We start from the raw sequence: 14,514 nt of genomic DNA, 5'->3' as shown, positions 1-14,514 counted from the left end.
AATTTATTTATTTATGATTTCTTGCAGAAATAGTAAGCCGACTCTCCGAGTCTCCAGTGTTAGGATGCTTTTCAAGACTTAGCCAAGTGCCAATACCATGTAAAAGAGCCTCAGCTTAGTGACAGCTTTGTAGACATCGCGCCAAGCCCCAATTCTAGGCAGTGAGCATTTTCATCATTTCCTTTTAATACACGGGAACCGAGTAGAGGATCTTTCCCAAGACCCCCTGGCTAGTGAGACAGAACAGACACTTTGAATAGTTTCCCATCGAAGACAATAGAGTGCGGTGTAGGATCATGGGCTCATGCGCGCGTGCATGTGAGGGCGAGCTTTGGTGCGTGCAGGTGGGCGCGTGGGCCTGGGCGCGGGCAGGTGGGCGCGGGCAGGTGGTGGGCGCGCGGGCGCGTGTACCAGAGCCAGCTTGCCCGGGTGTGCGCCCAGCCCTTCCTCTTTCTGACTGTGTGGTCCTGGGCGGCCTTCTGGGGACCATTACCGACTTAGCGTGTTTTGTTCTGTGAAATTAAATGCATTCACATATATAAGACACTTAGAACAGTGCTTGGTTGTGTGCTAGATATAAGAGTGTTAGCTATTACTTTAAAAAGTCACTTTTTGATGATATGATTCACTTATGCTGCAACTCACCTTTTAAAAATACACAATTTAATGATCTTTGGTATCTGCAGCTGGTGGTACAACAATCACCAATATAAATCTTAAATTTTTTTCCCCCATTATCTCATAAAGGAACCGCATACTCATTAGGGAGCTCAGGTGGTCTAGTGAGTGGTGAGAAGCTGCACAGCAATCTCAAAGGCACAAGGTTCGAATCCACCAATTACTCAGCTGGTGAGGGATGGGCAGTCTCGTTCCGTGTGGTTTAATGCTTCTGAGAACCCACTGGATTTGAGGTTTGGATCGGTTCTGACTCGCCTTACTGGATGTCACACAGTAGCATACTCTTCAGCGATCACTCCCAGTATCCTGTATCCCGCTCTTTGCTCTGTGGGCTCCAAGCCCCAGGCAGCTGTTACCCAACTTTGCAGGGCTGCCGTGGTGGACGTTTCACATTTCACACGCGCACCGTCACACTGTGTGGGATCTTCCGCCTCTGACTTCGCTCACTGAGCATGTTTTCAAGATTTATCCATTTTCCGGCAAATAGCAAAACGCCATTCCTTTTTGTTGTCAAGTAGTATTGCATTATATGGACAGCTGATATTTTATTTTTCCATTGATCGAGTGATGTACATTTGTCTAGTTTTCATTTTTGGCCTCCTAATGAATAGCGCTGCTTTGAGCATTTTTGTACAAGTTTTTGTGAACATGTATGTATTTCTCTTAATTGGTAGAATTGCCCCTGTTATTTGAACTCTCCCTCGCTCTGTGTGTGCCAGTGGCTGCACAGACACACAATTTTCACATATAAAGGCTTTCCTCAGTGTTTGTCCTAACTGACCGAAGGGAGCAAATGTCCTTCTCATTTCACAATGAAGAACTTGAGACTGAGAGATTTGCCTGACTATGATGTATAGCTCTGCCCTCTTTTCTGCTTATGATCAGCCTTTCAGTTGGCACTACGGCTTTACTTCCTGGCAGTAAATCTTTCTTGGGCCCTCAAGGCTGTGCCAGCTGTTGTTCACCTGAAGCCCTGAGTATTGCGTTATCATCACCTCATTCTTTCGTTGAGTTCTACTCAGAACCAAAGCATAGCTGAGCCTGTATTGGAGCTCCCAGCCCCTCAATGACGGCTGGACACAGTGACTGCAGCAATGGGTTCCAGTGTGTCAGAGACGGTGAAGACGACAGGAGACAGGATGGTGTTCAAATCTCTAACAACAACAATAACAACCACACACCTACAGGATTGCTGTATTTCTCCCCTGGGGCCACTCATGGGGGAATTCTAAACACCGAGAGGCTCTGCCTTTGGATGAGCCACACCAACTCCCTAAAGACCATGGTACCGGAGTTCCAGAACGTGTTCTTTCAGGAAAAGAGGGCTGTTTTCCTTGACTCTGCCTTTGCCTTGATGTTCTCAAGGCCTGTGCTTTATAATGATTAGGAGAGCGAAGAGAAGAGGGAGAGACTCAGGCTTGGACACATGTTAGCAAGTGATATCTCTGATTGATCAAACTGGTAGAGCTCTGGTGGCCTAGTGGCAAGAAGCTGTGCTGCAATCCCAAAGGCACACAAGGTTCGAGTCCACTGGATGCTGTGCTGGAAAAGGAGAGGCAATCTCCTGTGCCAGTCGGATCTGATTCAACTGTAATTTGAAGTAATAATAACGCTCCCCCCCCCCAAAAAAAACCTCCCACAGACAACAACAACAAAAAACCAAACCCAAGTAGTATCTCTCCTATGTTTGTGACATCATGCAGCCTCTGATTTGAAATGACAAAATAGAAAACCTAGAGAGGGATTTTTTTTTAAACTGGCAAAGGATTCTTTCTTTGTTTTGTCAGATAACAGTCTTCTTCTTAATGGTGACTCCCTCGGGAGAAGCTTGGATTTCTATAGTTGGACGGCCAGTTGGAGTTTGGTCTGACTCAACATCAGTGAATCTGAGGGTTTTTTGGTTTGTTTTACACACCATTTGCTATATCTGTGTTCCATCTGCAGTATTATTTGGTTACTACATATTTTGAATAGTCTTAATTTAGAAAAAGACTTTAGTCAGCCCTCTATAGATGACATCATGGATTTGTTATGTTTATCTCTAATATACTTCTAAATTGTTCTGCACCAACCTGTCCTAGCATCCAGGGCGGTGAGTGCTCCAGTGATGCTCCGGTCCGTTGTCCTGTGCACTGGCATCCTTCTAGGTGGTTTTAGAATGTTTAACTCACCAATGTCCGTAACAACCCTATCAGATAGGTATTAACCTCCACACTTTACAAACAAAAATGTGAAAATGAGAATGGCCTTGACATTGAATCATAACTCCACCCCACATACACTAAGTAAAGTATACAAGCTGAACAGAACTGAGAACATTTTTGCCTTGGCCTACTAGTAAGGAGCTGTGCTGCCAACATGAAGGCACATGGTTCAAATCCTCTGGCTGCTCCACAAAAGATGGGCAATCCCCTCAGAGATTTACTCTGAAAATTGAAGGGTCAGCTACTGGTCAGTGACAACTAGATGGTACATAATAATAACAACTATAATATCAGCTTAAAAATATAAATGAGCTTATTGTCATTGCTACCATTTTTTCCATGACTGCTCTTTTTATAAAATTGAGCTTGATGAACCTATACTATAGCCCTGGTTTTGACAAGTGTAGTTTCTCAGCATTTGGTTCCATTCATGTGTTGTCTCCACGGCCTCATCAGTCATCTGGACCAGGGACCAAAGTCTGAGAAACTTCTCCATTTCCCCATGTCCAGAACAAAACAGCTCTATGCAAGAACTTAGCTTCACACACACATAAAACAAAACAAAGAACCTAGTTTCAAAATTACACACATGTACCTGTGCATGCTGCATTCTGGTGCTGTAATTTCCAACTCATAGTAATCCCATAGAAGCCCCGTTCCTATAGGTAACCCAAACACTGAGTCTGGCTCCAGAACTTGAACCCTGAGCCAGTTTCAGAGACAAAAGGGAAACATAACTGTCAACTAAGGAAGCAAAGGTGGATGGAGCCTCAATGTTCAGCCATCCACTCCCAGTGGACTCACCCACACAAACACTGTGCCGTCCAGAGGGCAGAAAACAACAGGAAAATGTCTTCTAACGAACAAGAAGTCATACAGCTCCAAATCAAGACCACCAGTAAAGTGTTAAAGTGGGCTCCCCTTTCCCTTCATCTCAACACCCCTATTCAGCATGAAGCAGCCAGAGAGTCTGCACCCCTGTTTCCAAATGGGAAACCCAGAAAGAAAAAAAGACAATATATTTGTAAAAAACAAAACAAATCACCTTTGGACTATGCACAACAGTACCCTGGCTTTTCTGGTCCCTGCTGGATCTTTCTCGTTTCCGTTACCCACTTCCTCCACCCACCAAATTGTGCAACCCTGTGAGTTCCTCCCTACCCTCCTCACCCTTCTGCTTCCATCATTTACTCCCTTGGATCCCTATACATGTTTTACTAGTTTTCCTTCTATTTTTACAATAATAATAATGATAATAATAATAATCCCAAGTGTTGAGGACTCTCCTTCAGAGAGTTGCTATGAGTCGCCTGCAACTTGATGGCAATAATAATAATAATAATAATAATAATAATAATAAAGAATGGTCCATTGGTTTTCCTAGGCTATCACTTTAAAGACTAAGGTGTGCCTGACCCAAGCCATGGCATTTTCAGTTGTTTCCAATGCTTATGAAAGTTGGACAACGAATAATGATAACAGAAGATGTCTTTGAATTGTGGTGTTGGAAAAGAGCACTGAATATCCCATGGACTGACAAAATAAAATCTTTCTTGGAGGAACTGCCACCAGGGTGCTCCTTGGGGCAAAGATGGTGAAACCTCGTCCCTCACACTTTGCACACGTTGTCGGAGTGCGGGTGGGGGATCAGTCTTTGGGAAAAAGACATCATTCTGGCAAAGGTGGGGGTCAGCAGGAGAGAAAGGCCTTCGGCACAATGGGTTAACACAGTCACCAGGACCCTCACAAGCTTATCTGAGATCGTGAGGACGATGCAGAAGAGGACAAGCCTCAGATTCGTTCATAGGTTACTGTGAGTCGTAGTTGGCTCGATGGCACCGAACGACCCCAAAGCAGCCTTACTGAAGCCGTTCAAAGACTCCTTCTCACACAGAGCGGCGGAGTGATGGCTTCAAACTGCCTCCCTTTCAGTTAGCAGCAGCCCAGCATTTAACCACTAACGGTCATTCGTCACATGCACGTACACGCACATGTATGTCTAAATGCAAATGTGCACAGCAGCTTCTGCTGCCTGCGGGGGATTAGTGCTGTCATCAGTTAATACTACTAGTTTCTTTCCATATGGGTAGTTTGTGAGTGAAATATTTTACATACATAGGTTCTTATCCCCCAAAAGATCCAAGGAAAAAGAAAATCAAGCTTCCTTTCCCAAAGTCCTAGGGTCCCTGTGATAGAAAGTTGTCTTCTGTCCCCGTCCAAGTCTGATTCAGGTACCTCCCACAGAGGCCTTCTCAGGGGCTCATTATCCTGTACCTGGCTGCACAGCAAACTCCAAACACCTGGGCCTCAGAGCCCGACTTAACCAGCTCAGCTCGGCCTCCGCTTTTGTTTTGTTTTATTTTCTTCAAATCAGGAAATCTCTTTATGAGTCCAGATATCTAGTTTCTCTTGAAAGACTGAAAGATCGTAACTCCTACCTATCAGGAGCTCCTCATAGGAGGAGTGGCTGCCCCTGAGGGCGTCCCTGGCAGGTTTCACTCTGATTGTTACCTCCCCGCCCCCCCACCCCCCAGGCCCTGTAGCCACCAGGGTTTGGAATCCTAGGTTTGTAAACGGGGTGGGTTAATAAACAGCAAACATTTGCTGAGTTCACCATTATCCTAGGGAAAATCTGACTTAGGAAGCACATTGGGACACTGAGGAACCGTTTCAAAGTCAGCTGCTTTGCACAAGAATTGTTCACTGGGCTTGTGGAAGCTGGGTGTGCCTTCATGTAAATATATGACAACAGTAACTGGCAAACTCTCACCGTGCAACTGGCAGAACCCCTGCCTGCCTCCCTCCTTTCCACACAGTTGAGGGCCAGTTGGCGCCCTCGGGTTTCTGTCCTGGTGAGATTTTTCTTCAGTAAGATCTTCCTGTCCAGTGTGTGACTAGTAGGAGGTAAATTTCCCAAGACCTACAGCGGTCAAGAAAATGAATATAGGCTTGGATTTATGGTGGGAGGAGATAGTATCCAGAGAACTGAGTTCCTGGGTTTTTAAAAAGCAAACATTTTATCTTGCACCGTGTAAAGGAAGGAGCTCATTATAGTCATTTGATCTTTAATACAGTTAATAAATATTTATTAAGCACCAGCTTTACGGCACGCAGGAGCTCTGGCATCACTACGTAGATGGAGGGTGGCATGACTCAGTTTGAGGGATTCTGTTGTTGGGCCGTGCACTCTGCCATTCTGAGAACTCAACGATGAAGGTGATGAAGCACCCCAGCCTTGGCAGGGTTCAATTCGGAGGTAGCTGTGTGCCATCCATTTGGAACCAGCTGGAGGTAGTTACCCCAATATTTATGCCTGATAGCTATCCTGAGAGGTGACCAATGGCATCTTAGAAGTTGGCCAAAGACGGGCCTTCAGCATCCTCAGAGAAGCATCCCAGGACCCTCATTTACTCTTTTGCTTTGTCGTCAGACTCAGATCCATTCAGCACACGTCTGTTTTTCAAGGTTTCCTTAAAAGCTGCAATCCCCTGCGCACGGGGAACCTCCACTAACATAAATACACTTGCGAGGGTGAAATCCGAACGGTGATCAGGCCCGGACTGAGCCCAATGCAGCCAAGCTTTGGGGAGCAGGTGAGGCACTGTCACTACAGTGAAATATAACCAAGATGCATGGGGACGCTGGCCCAAGGCTGCAAGAACAGAGGGGTCCCGGAGAGAGGGAATTTTTAAAAATACGACGTCCTTTTTGGAAATTCAGGTTAAAAATGTTTTTCAACACAGTATTGCAACCACTCGTGGGCTTTCAGATGCAGTAAGTCGCAGGGGAGGACTGTCCAGCTCGCTCCTAGGAGCCTCTGGTAGACAGAGCCCCAGAGAGAAGCTGCCCTGGGGTGAGCAGTGCAGTTCCATAAACCACCAGAAGCAGGTTTGCAGCTAGGTTTCCATCAGGAGACTCCCGAAGTTTCTGGACCCTCCCGCGGGTGGGGACCCAGCCAAGCCATCCTTCCCCACCCCTATGTTCTAACACTGAATAGCTCAGATAATCGGTCCCCTCGAAGTGGCCTTCCCAAGAGTTCCCCCTGGCCCTCTCATGTATGTATGCATGCATGTACGTATTTATTTTTATTCTTTTTGTGTGTGTACCGTTAATTCAGATTTGACTGACACAGGTGGAGATTGTCCCTCCTCCGGCAGAGCATCTGGTGGACTGGAACCCGGCACCTCTGGGATTGTAGTGCAGCTTCCTGCCACTAGGCCACCAGAGCGTCTGTATAATTATTATATATTTTTTAAAATCCAACATATTGACATTTCAAATTACATTTCAATTCTTTCTCTTTTTTTTTTTACATTTCCTACTAGTTTATTTATAAAATTCAAATACATTGTCTAAAAAAAAAACCCCAAGCCAAAACAACTCCCCCCCCCACCAAAAAAAAGGATACTAAAACAAAAAAAACAAACAAACCAAACTCATTGTAAAAATAGAAATAATGAAAACACAATTTGGTTCCCCTGGAACTAACTCTTACTTGTTGCTATTCCAGTTACTCTGGCCTGAACCTGTACCCCTTTCTGAGGTGAGGTCTCTAACTTTTAGGCCCGTCTTGACCTAAAATGTCCTGGAGAGCTCAACCTTCCTCACCAGCTTGAACTTTGGTCTCTACTGTTCACAGATGTTCCCGTGAGCCCTTAGATCCTTCAGCCTCACTCTGTGAAAGTTTTTGTTTTGATTTCCCATCTTCCTGTTCTCAGAACAGTTTCAGTTTTACCCAACTCAAAGCTGAAGAGAAACAAACTGTAGATAAAGTCTCCATGGTTTCTGATTTTTATGCAAAGAAGATGTTTTCAATCTATAATTATTTCACTGTGGGTTCTCATCTCATTAGGACCTAATTTACGTACAATAATAGAGTTAATCCGAATTAGTAGCTCCAGATTGTAAAGTTTCCTTAGCAACATCCTAGCAGAAGCTTCTGCTTTAACAAAGTGTCACATTCTCTGTTTTTCTGAAACTGAAGTCTAAAAACCAAAAGAAAATCAGCTACATAGGCCAATGTGTCATTACATGTTTATTTATAAGCTCTTCTTTGCTACTGGTGTTTTGACTACCGTTTGGTCGTATTTCCTTCATCCTCCTTACGGACAGAAGACTGTGTGTTGAGTATCAGCAACATTGACTCACCTCTAAAATACCATGTTCCTCAGGAATTTAAAAGTGATACCGTTTTACCATTGTGACTTCAGCAGAGGCTGTGCTAGATAGGAACACCCAAATATGACCTAATTTTCTGAGCATGAGGAAAGGGATCATTTCGAGGACCCACGATGGTATTAACAGCTGGTGTTTAACTGCTTGCTCCATCGCAGATATTATTCAACTCATGCTGCTTCTGTTGCTCCTGTAATTCTTATTATCACTTGGTTTGACAGGCAGCTTGGCTGAGGTCTAGAGTGGCCGTGTAATTGGCCATGGTCACAGCCTGTAAAAAGGAGGTGGTGAGAAAATCCCTGCCACATCAGCACGAGGCTGATTCATAGGGAGTGGAGGTCAGATCTCTGTCTTCTCCAACTTCCCCCACCCCCACGCCTAATTCTGACACCAGTCACAGCCATTCTCCCCACAGACCTCTACTTTGGTCCATCTCTCTTCCTTGTTGTAATTAGGTCCTCCCTTTCTGCCCCTGAGCTGCCTTATTTTAAGCCTAATGCGATGCAAAACTGGCCAATTAATTTGTTAAGGTTCCATGTACCTTATTTACAATAATAGCAAACTGCCAGTTGCACTACATGGGTCACGAGCACCTTACACGTACTTGTAATAGTACATGAAAGAATTGAAGTTGTCAAGAATTTCATTTTACTTGAGTTCACAATCAATGCCTAGGCAAGCAGTAAGCTGCAATCAAGAAATTAAACAAGGGGCAAGTCTGTTGCCAAAGACCACTTTACAGTGCTAGTGAGCACGGATGTCACTTTAAGGACTAAGGTATATATATCTTTAAAAATTTTTGTGTGAGTGTACCGTCAAATCAGATCTGACTGGTACAGGAGGAGATTGTCCCTCCTTCCCCGGCAAAGCATCTGGTGGATTTGAACGGTATGCCTCTGGGATTGTAGTTGCCGCTCCTTGCCACTAGGCCACCAGAGCTCCCCAGGACTAAGGTATATTGAGACCAAGTCATAGTATTTTTCACCTGCCTGTAAAAGAAAGACCAAAGAAAAATGTAGACCTCTGAATTGTGGTATCAACAAAGATTACTGAATGTACCATGGACTACTAGAAAAATAAGCAAGTTAGTTTTGGAAGAAGTTGTTTCATCTCCCTTACTCTGGACGTGCTAGATGGACAGTCTATCCCTGCTTGGGAAAGTACAGCATGAGAATAAAAGATAAATAAAAAAGAAAAGATAACTCAAACAAGATAGTGTGATGCCCGGGCGTAGCAGAGTGGCATAGACTGCGCAGATGTCACAGGAACTGGCAGTGTTTGCTTGTTGCTGGCGAGGTTGTGGAGAAACTGGAACCCTTATTCACTCTTGGTGGGAATGTAAAATTGTGCAGCCACTATGGAAGGTAGTATGGTGCTTTCTCAAAAAGTTGTAAATAGAAATACCATTTGGCCCAGCAATTCCATTACTGGGAATAAACCCTAAAGAAACCAGAACTGCCACCCAAACAGATATATGCACACTCATGTTTATTGCTGCATTGTTCACAATAGCATAGAGATGGAAGCAACCCAAGTGTTCATCAACAAATGAATGGATAAAGAAGCTGTGGTATATTCACACAATGGAATACTATGCAGCACTGAAAAACAAGAAACTCATAAAATATTGTACAAAATGGGTGACCCTGGAGGACATTATGCTGAATGAAATATTTCAGTCACAAAAGGACAAACACTGCTTAATGCCACTGTTATAAAACACAACTGACATTGGGGGCTGGGGGGAACTTAGAAGAGAGGGGATAAATAATGAACACTGCATTAGAACAGATGAGAGGAAGAATTGTTTAAAAGGAATATATGATTCGGCATTACTTTCATGACATTAGTCTAGAATAAGAGGGGCACACAACAAAGTGGACTGAGCGGGGGTGGGAAGGAAATTGTACAACAAGAAATGAATAGAAATCCAAGTTTTCTGTAAACTTTCATTAAAATCACAATAAAAATTATAAAAAAAAATTGAGAGGTAAAAAAGATGCTGGGCAGCCCCATCATCTGCAGCCTTAACCACTTGGGGTGCTGGTCTTGGATTTGTGAGAAAGCTAAGCACAGCCTTAGGTAAGCCTGGGTTTTGTTGATTTTTTGTTTTTACAAGTGTGTTTTTGGTAGCCTTAGCTCTAAACTATAAAGGCAGCAGGTTTGAATTCACCAGCCAGTAACTGGGAGAAAAAGAAGCAACATCCTCCCACGTGATTTAAAGCCTCTGAAAACCCATTGGAAGGAAGGTCAGCTTGGAGTCATCTTTGACTTGAAGACAATGAGGTATTTGTTGTTCAAGTCCACCAGCTGCTCTGTGTGAGAAGGGTGGGCAATCTCCTCCTGTGTAATTAACTGCCTCTGAAAACCTACTAGAGACTCAGCTATGACTTGGTTCTCAGTCCAGAGCACATGACAACAGCAACACCAACAACACATCTGTTTATTATGGTAACTCACTACAAAAGATTTTACAGTTCTTTTGGAAGATAGGTTGCACAGATATTAAAAGACTATTTTTTTAAATGTGTGAAATGCAATCACTTGAATATTTGACAATTGTGTCTCAGTAAAACGTAATAAATGAATCCTGACTGTTTAATATGTCCATGCCCACTCTCTTTCCTCTTCAAGGTCCTATAATCCAGGTTACCAAGGCTGGGTCCTAACCAGCTGTTCTCCTGAGGATATGAATCACCAGGTGTGAATCACCAGGTATGAATCACCATGTGTGAACCAGAACACTGTCTCCCAGGTGATGCTAGGCTTCCTTTTCAGTTTTATTTCAAACCTTCTACAATGGTTAGTGCTATCTAGAAAAACAAGAAACAAGAAAATGGATAAACATAGTGTCCTGTAAAGAATGAACTAAATAAAAGCACAACACGGATAAATCTCACAAGGATTTCTGTTGGAAGAAGGCAGACATGAAATAATACATCACGTACCTTCATTGACTTCAACTGTTGCTGCTGCCATGGCGGCGCTGACGTGGAAACTAAGGTGTAACAGAATGCAAACTAGAAAACAGTTGTTGTGGGATTGATTCTACTCCCGGCAAGTCCAGCCGTGTCCAGTCGCCCTGGGTCCCCCGGATTTCCAGGCCCCCGGATGATTCCACAGCAGATAGACAGACCATTCACCCAAGGAGTCTCTGGGTGGATTGGGGATGCCGACTTCTGGTAATTGTTCAAGCACACTAACTCTCATGTTGTTGCTGCTATGTGCCATCGAGTGGGCTACAATCCAGAAAGACCCGTGAACAACAGCTCTGAACTGTGCCCTATGCTGAGCCGACCTCACTGTCTCTGACACACCTGACCCTTACCCTTCTAAACATGACGTTCTTCTGTAACAACATGCCCAAAGCATGACATGGAATTTCAAAATCCTTGCCACCAAGAAGTAACTTGGTTTCACCCTCTCCAGGACAGACCTGTTCGTCCTCTTGGCAGTCTATGGTGTGTTCAATAATCTTCTCTCATTAACATATTCAATACTTTCTTCTACCATCTTTATTGACCGGCCAGCTCTGAGATGCATAGCAAGCAAATAAGAACACCATGCCTTGACTATAGCACACCTTCGTTTTTAGACTGACATTGGTGCTCTTTAGCATTCTGTTGGTTTTTTTCCTTTTTTTTATGTATGCATGATATTATAGCTAATGTAAGATGGATCTTGGCAGAAAGCAAAGAATACCAGAAGAATGTGTATCTGTGCTTCATTGACTATGTAAAGGCTTTTGACTGTGTGGATCACAACAAGCTATAGCTGACTCTGAGAAGAATGGAAATCCCAGAACATTTGATTGTGCTAATGTGATACCTATACTTGGATCAAGAGGCAGTTGTTACAACAGAGCAAGGAGACACGACATGGTTCAAAATCAAGAAGGGGATCCATCAGGGATGTATTCTGTCTCCATACCTTTTCAATCTGTATGCAGAGAAGAAGATCATCTGAGACACTGGACTGTACGAGGAGGAATGTGGCATCAGGATTGGTGGAAGTGTCATCAACAACCTGCGTTATGCAGATGACACTACCCTGCTTGCTGAAACTGAGGAGGACCTGAAGAGCTTGGTGCAGAAGGTCAAGGACTGAAGCCTCCTATATGGATTGAAGCTCAACATCAAGAAAACAAAGATTCTCACCACTGGGCCAATTGGTAGCATCAGTATGGATGGTGAAGAGATTGAGATAGTTAACAGTTTTCGTTTACTTGGCTCCACAATCAACACTCTTGGTACCAGCAGCCAGGAAATCAACAGACAAATTGCATTGGGAAAGTCAGCTGTGAGGGACCTCTCAAGAGTACTGAAGAGCAACGACGTCAGGCTGGAGACTAAGGTGTGCCTGATATGGGCTATATAGTCTTTGTAAAACTCTCATCAGAGAGTTGGACAGTGATTAGGGATGATAGAAGGAGAATTGATGCCTTTGAGCTGTGGTGCTGGAGAAGAGTGTTGAATATACCATGGACTGCTAGGAGAACAAACAGGTTTGTCCTGGAGAAAATGAAGCCAGAATGTTCCTTGGAGTTAAGGACTTTGAAGCTTCGTCTGACATTCTTTGGGCATGTTGCAAGGAGGGACTGGTCCTTGGAGAGGGACATCATGTTTGGCAGAATGGAGGGCAGCGAAGGAGAGGAAGACCTTTGACGAGAATGGGTGCTTTTGAGATGGCTACTTTGGCACAGTGTTTAGAGTTCTTGTACACAGGGTCGCTATGAGTCGCAAGCGACTCGATGGCACATAACAACAACAACAACAACAACAACAAACAGTTTTATTGTAACAAAGCACTTGTACACTTATAATGTTTAAAACTGAGCACCATCTTTTCTTTCCAGTGAAACAAAAAGAAAACTTAAAAATAAACAGGAACAAAATTACAATAGAGAATGTCATTTCCGAATAAGATCCTACAAGGCTCTCTGATTCTCCTGTCCAGGTGCAGGGCTCAAGTCATCATTAGAAGAGAACTTTATTTTAAAAGTGTCATCTTAAACTACAAGGATGTCCATTAAACATCACAATTAGGCGAGCTCTGGTGGCCTAGTGGCAAGAAACTGCACTGCAATCGTAGAGGCGTATCGTTCAAATCCACCAGATGCTCTGCTGAAGAAGGAGGAACAATCGCCTCCTGTACAAGTCAGATCTGATTTGACAGTATACACATAAAAAAATTAATAAAAATAAAACCATCACAATTAAACATGCCAAAGGAGAAGCTGTGGTGTCCAAAATGCCCACTTAACCCACCCAAACATCTGAAACCCAGCCTTTGCTGACCTTCTATAACATCATTTTCTAAAGTTTTTCTTCTTTTTTTTTAAATTTCTTGTTAATTCCTTTCTTCTTTTTTTAAAATTTATTATTAATTTCAATGAAAATTTACAGAGATTTTGGATTTCCATTCATTCATTGTTGCACTTTTCTCCCCTCCCAACCCTTCCTTCTCATACACTACCTTCTTGGAAAAGTAAAAGAAAAATTCTTTCATTGTTTTACAATCCCTCCCCTAGGTCTACTCCACTACGCAGCCTTCACTCTGGACTCCTGTCATGACAAAAATACCTAATCACATATCCCTCTTAAACAGTTTTCTCCTTCATCTGTTTCAATGCAGTATACATTATTTATCCCATCTTTCTCAGTCTCCCCACCCCTACCCCAAGGTCAGTCCTGTTTTACAACAGTGGCACCATGCAGTATTTGTCCTTTTGTGACTGAGATACTTCACTCAGCATAATGTCCTCCAGGGCCACCCATTTTGAATAACATTGCATGAGTTCCTTGTTTTTCAATGCAGGGTAGTATTCCATTGTGTGAATATACCACAGCTTCTCTATCCATTCATTTGTTGATGAGCACTTAGGTTGTTTCCAACTCCTTGTTATTGTGAACAAAACCGCAATAAACATGGGTGTGCATTCTTTTTTTTTTTTAAGCTAGAGAAAGTAGACAGATACATGTTGGTAAATGCTAGTTGCCCATATTCACATAGAGACACAGTGTAATCTCTGAGCCCCATACACAGAGAGAGGGAAGAAGCTAGAATTCTATGCACTATTACACAGGGACCTATCACACTCCAGCTTCTAGCAGAGTGAAGGGAGCAGAAGGTTGTTCTTGATTCCCAGAGAGCATGGTGGTGTGTTGATTCCATGTTTTTGCTGAGAGGGTATAAAAAAATTGGAACAGAAAGGGGTAGAGATTCTTTCCCCACTGTATTCTGTTCAAGGTTTTCCCCCCAAAATTAAGTTGAGAACCATGATGTAAAGGAGAGAAAAGAGACCTCAAGAATAGGACGACAAGGGGAGCTCTGGTGGCCTAGTGGCAAGAAGCTGCACTGCAATTCCAGAGACGCATGGTTCGAATCCACCAGATGCTCTGCCGGGAAAGGAGGGACAATCTCCTCCTGTACCAGTCAGATCTGATCTGATGGTACA

Source organism: Elephantulus edwardii, unplaced genomic scaffold (genome assembly GCF_000299155.1).
Source record: "Elephantulus edwardii isolate Elephantulus edwardi_28Jun2011 unplaced genomic scaffold, EleEdw1.0 scaffold00215, whole genome shotgun sequence".
Lineage (NCBI taxonomy): Eukaryota > Metazoa > Chordata > Mammalia > Macroscelidea > Macroscelididae > Elephantulus > Elephantulus edwardii.
Note: the sequence above shows the minus strand (reverse complement) of the source record.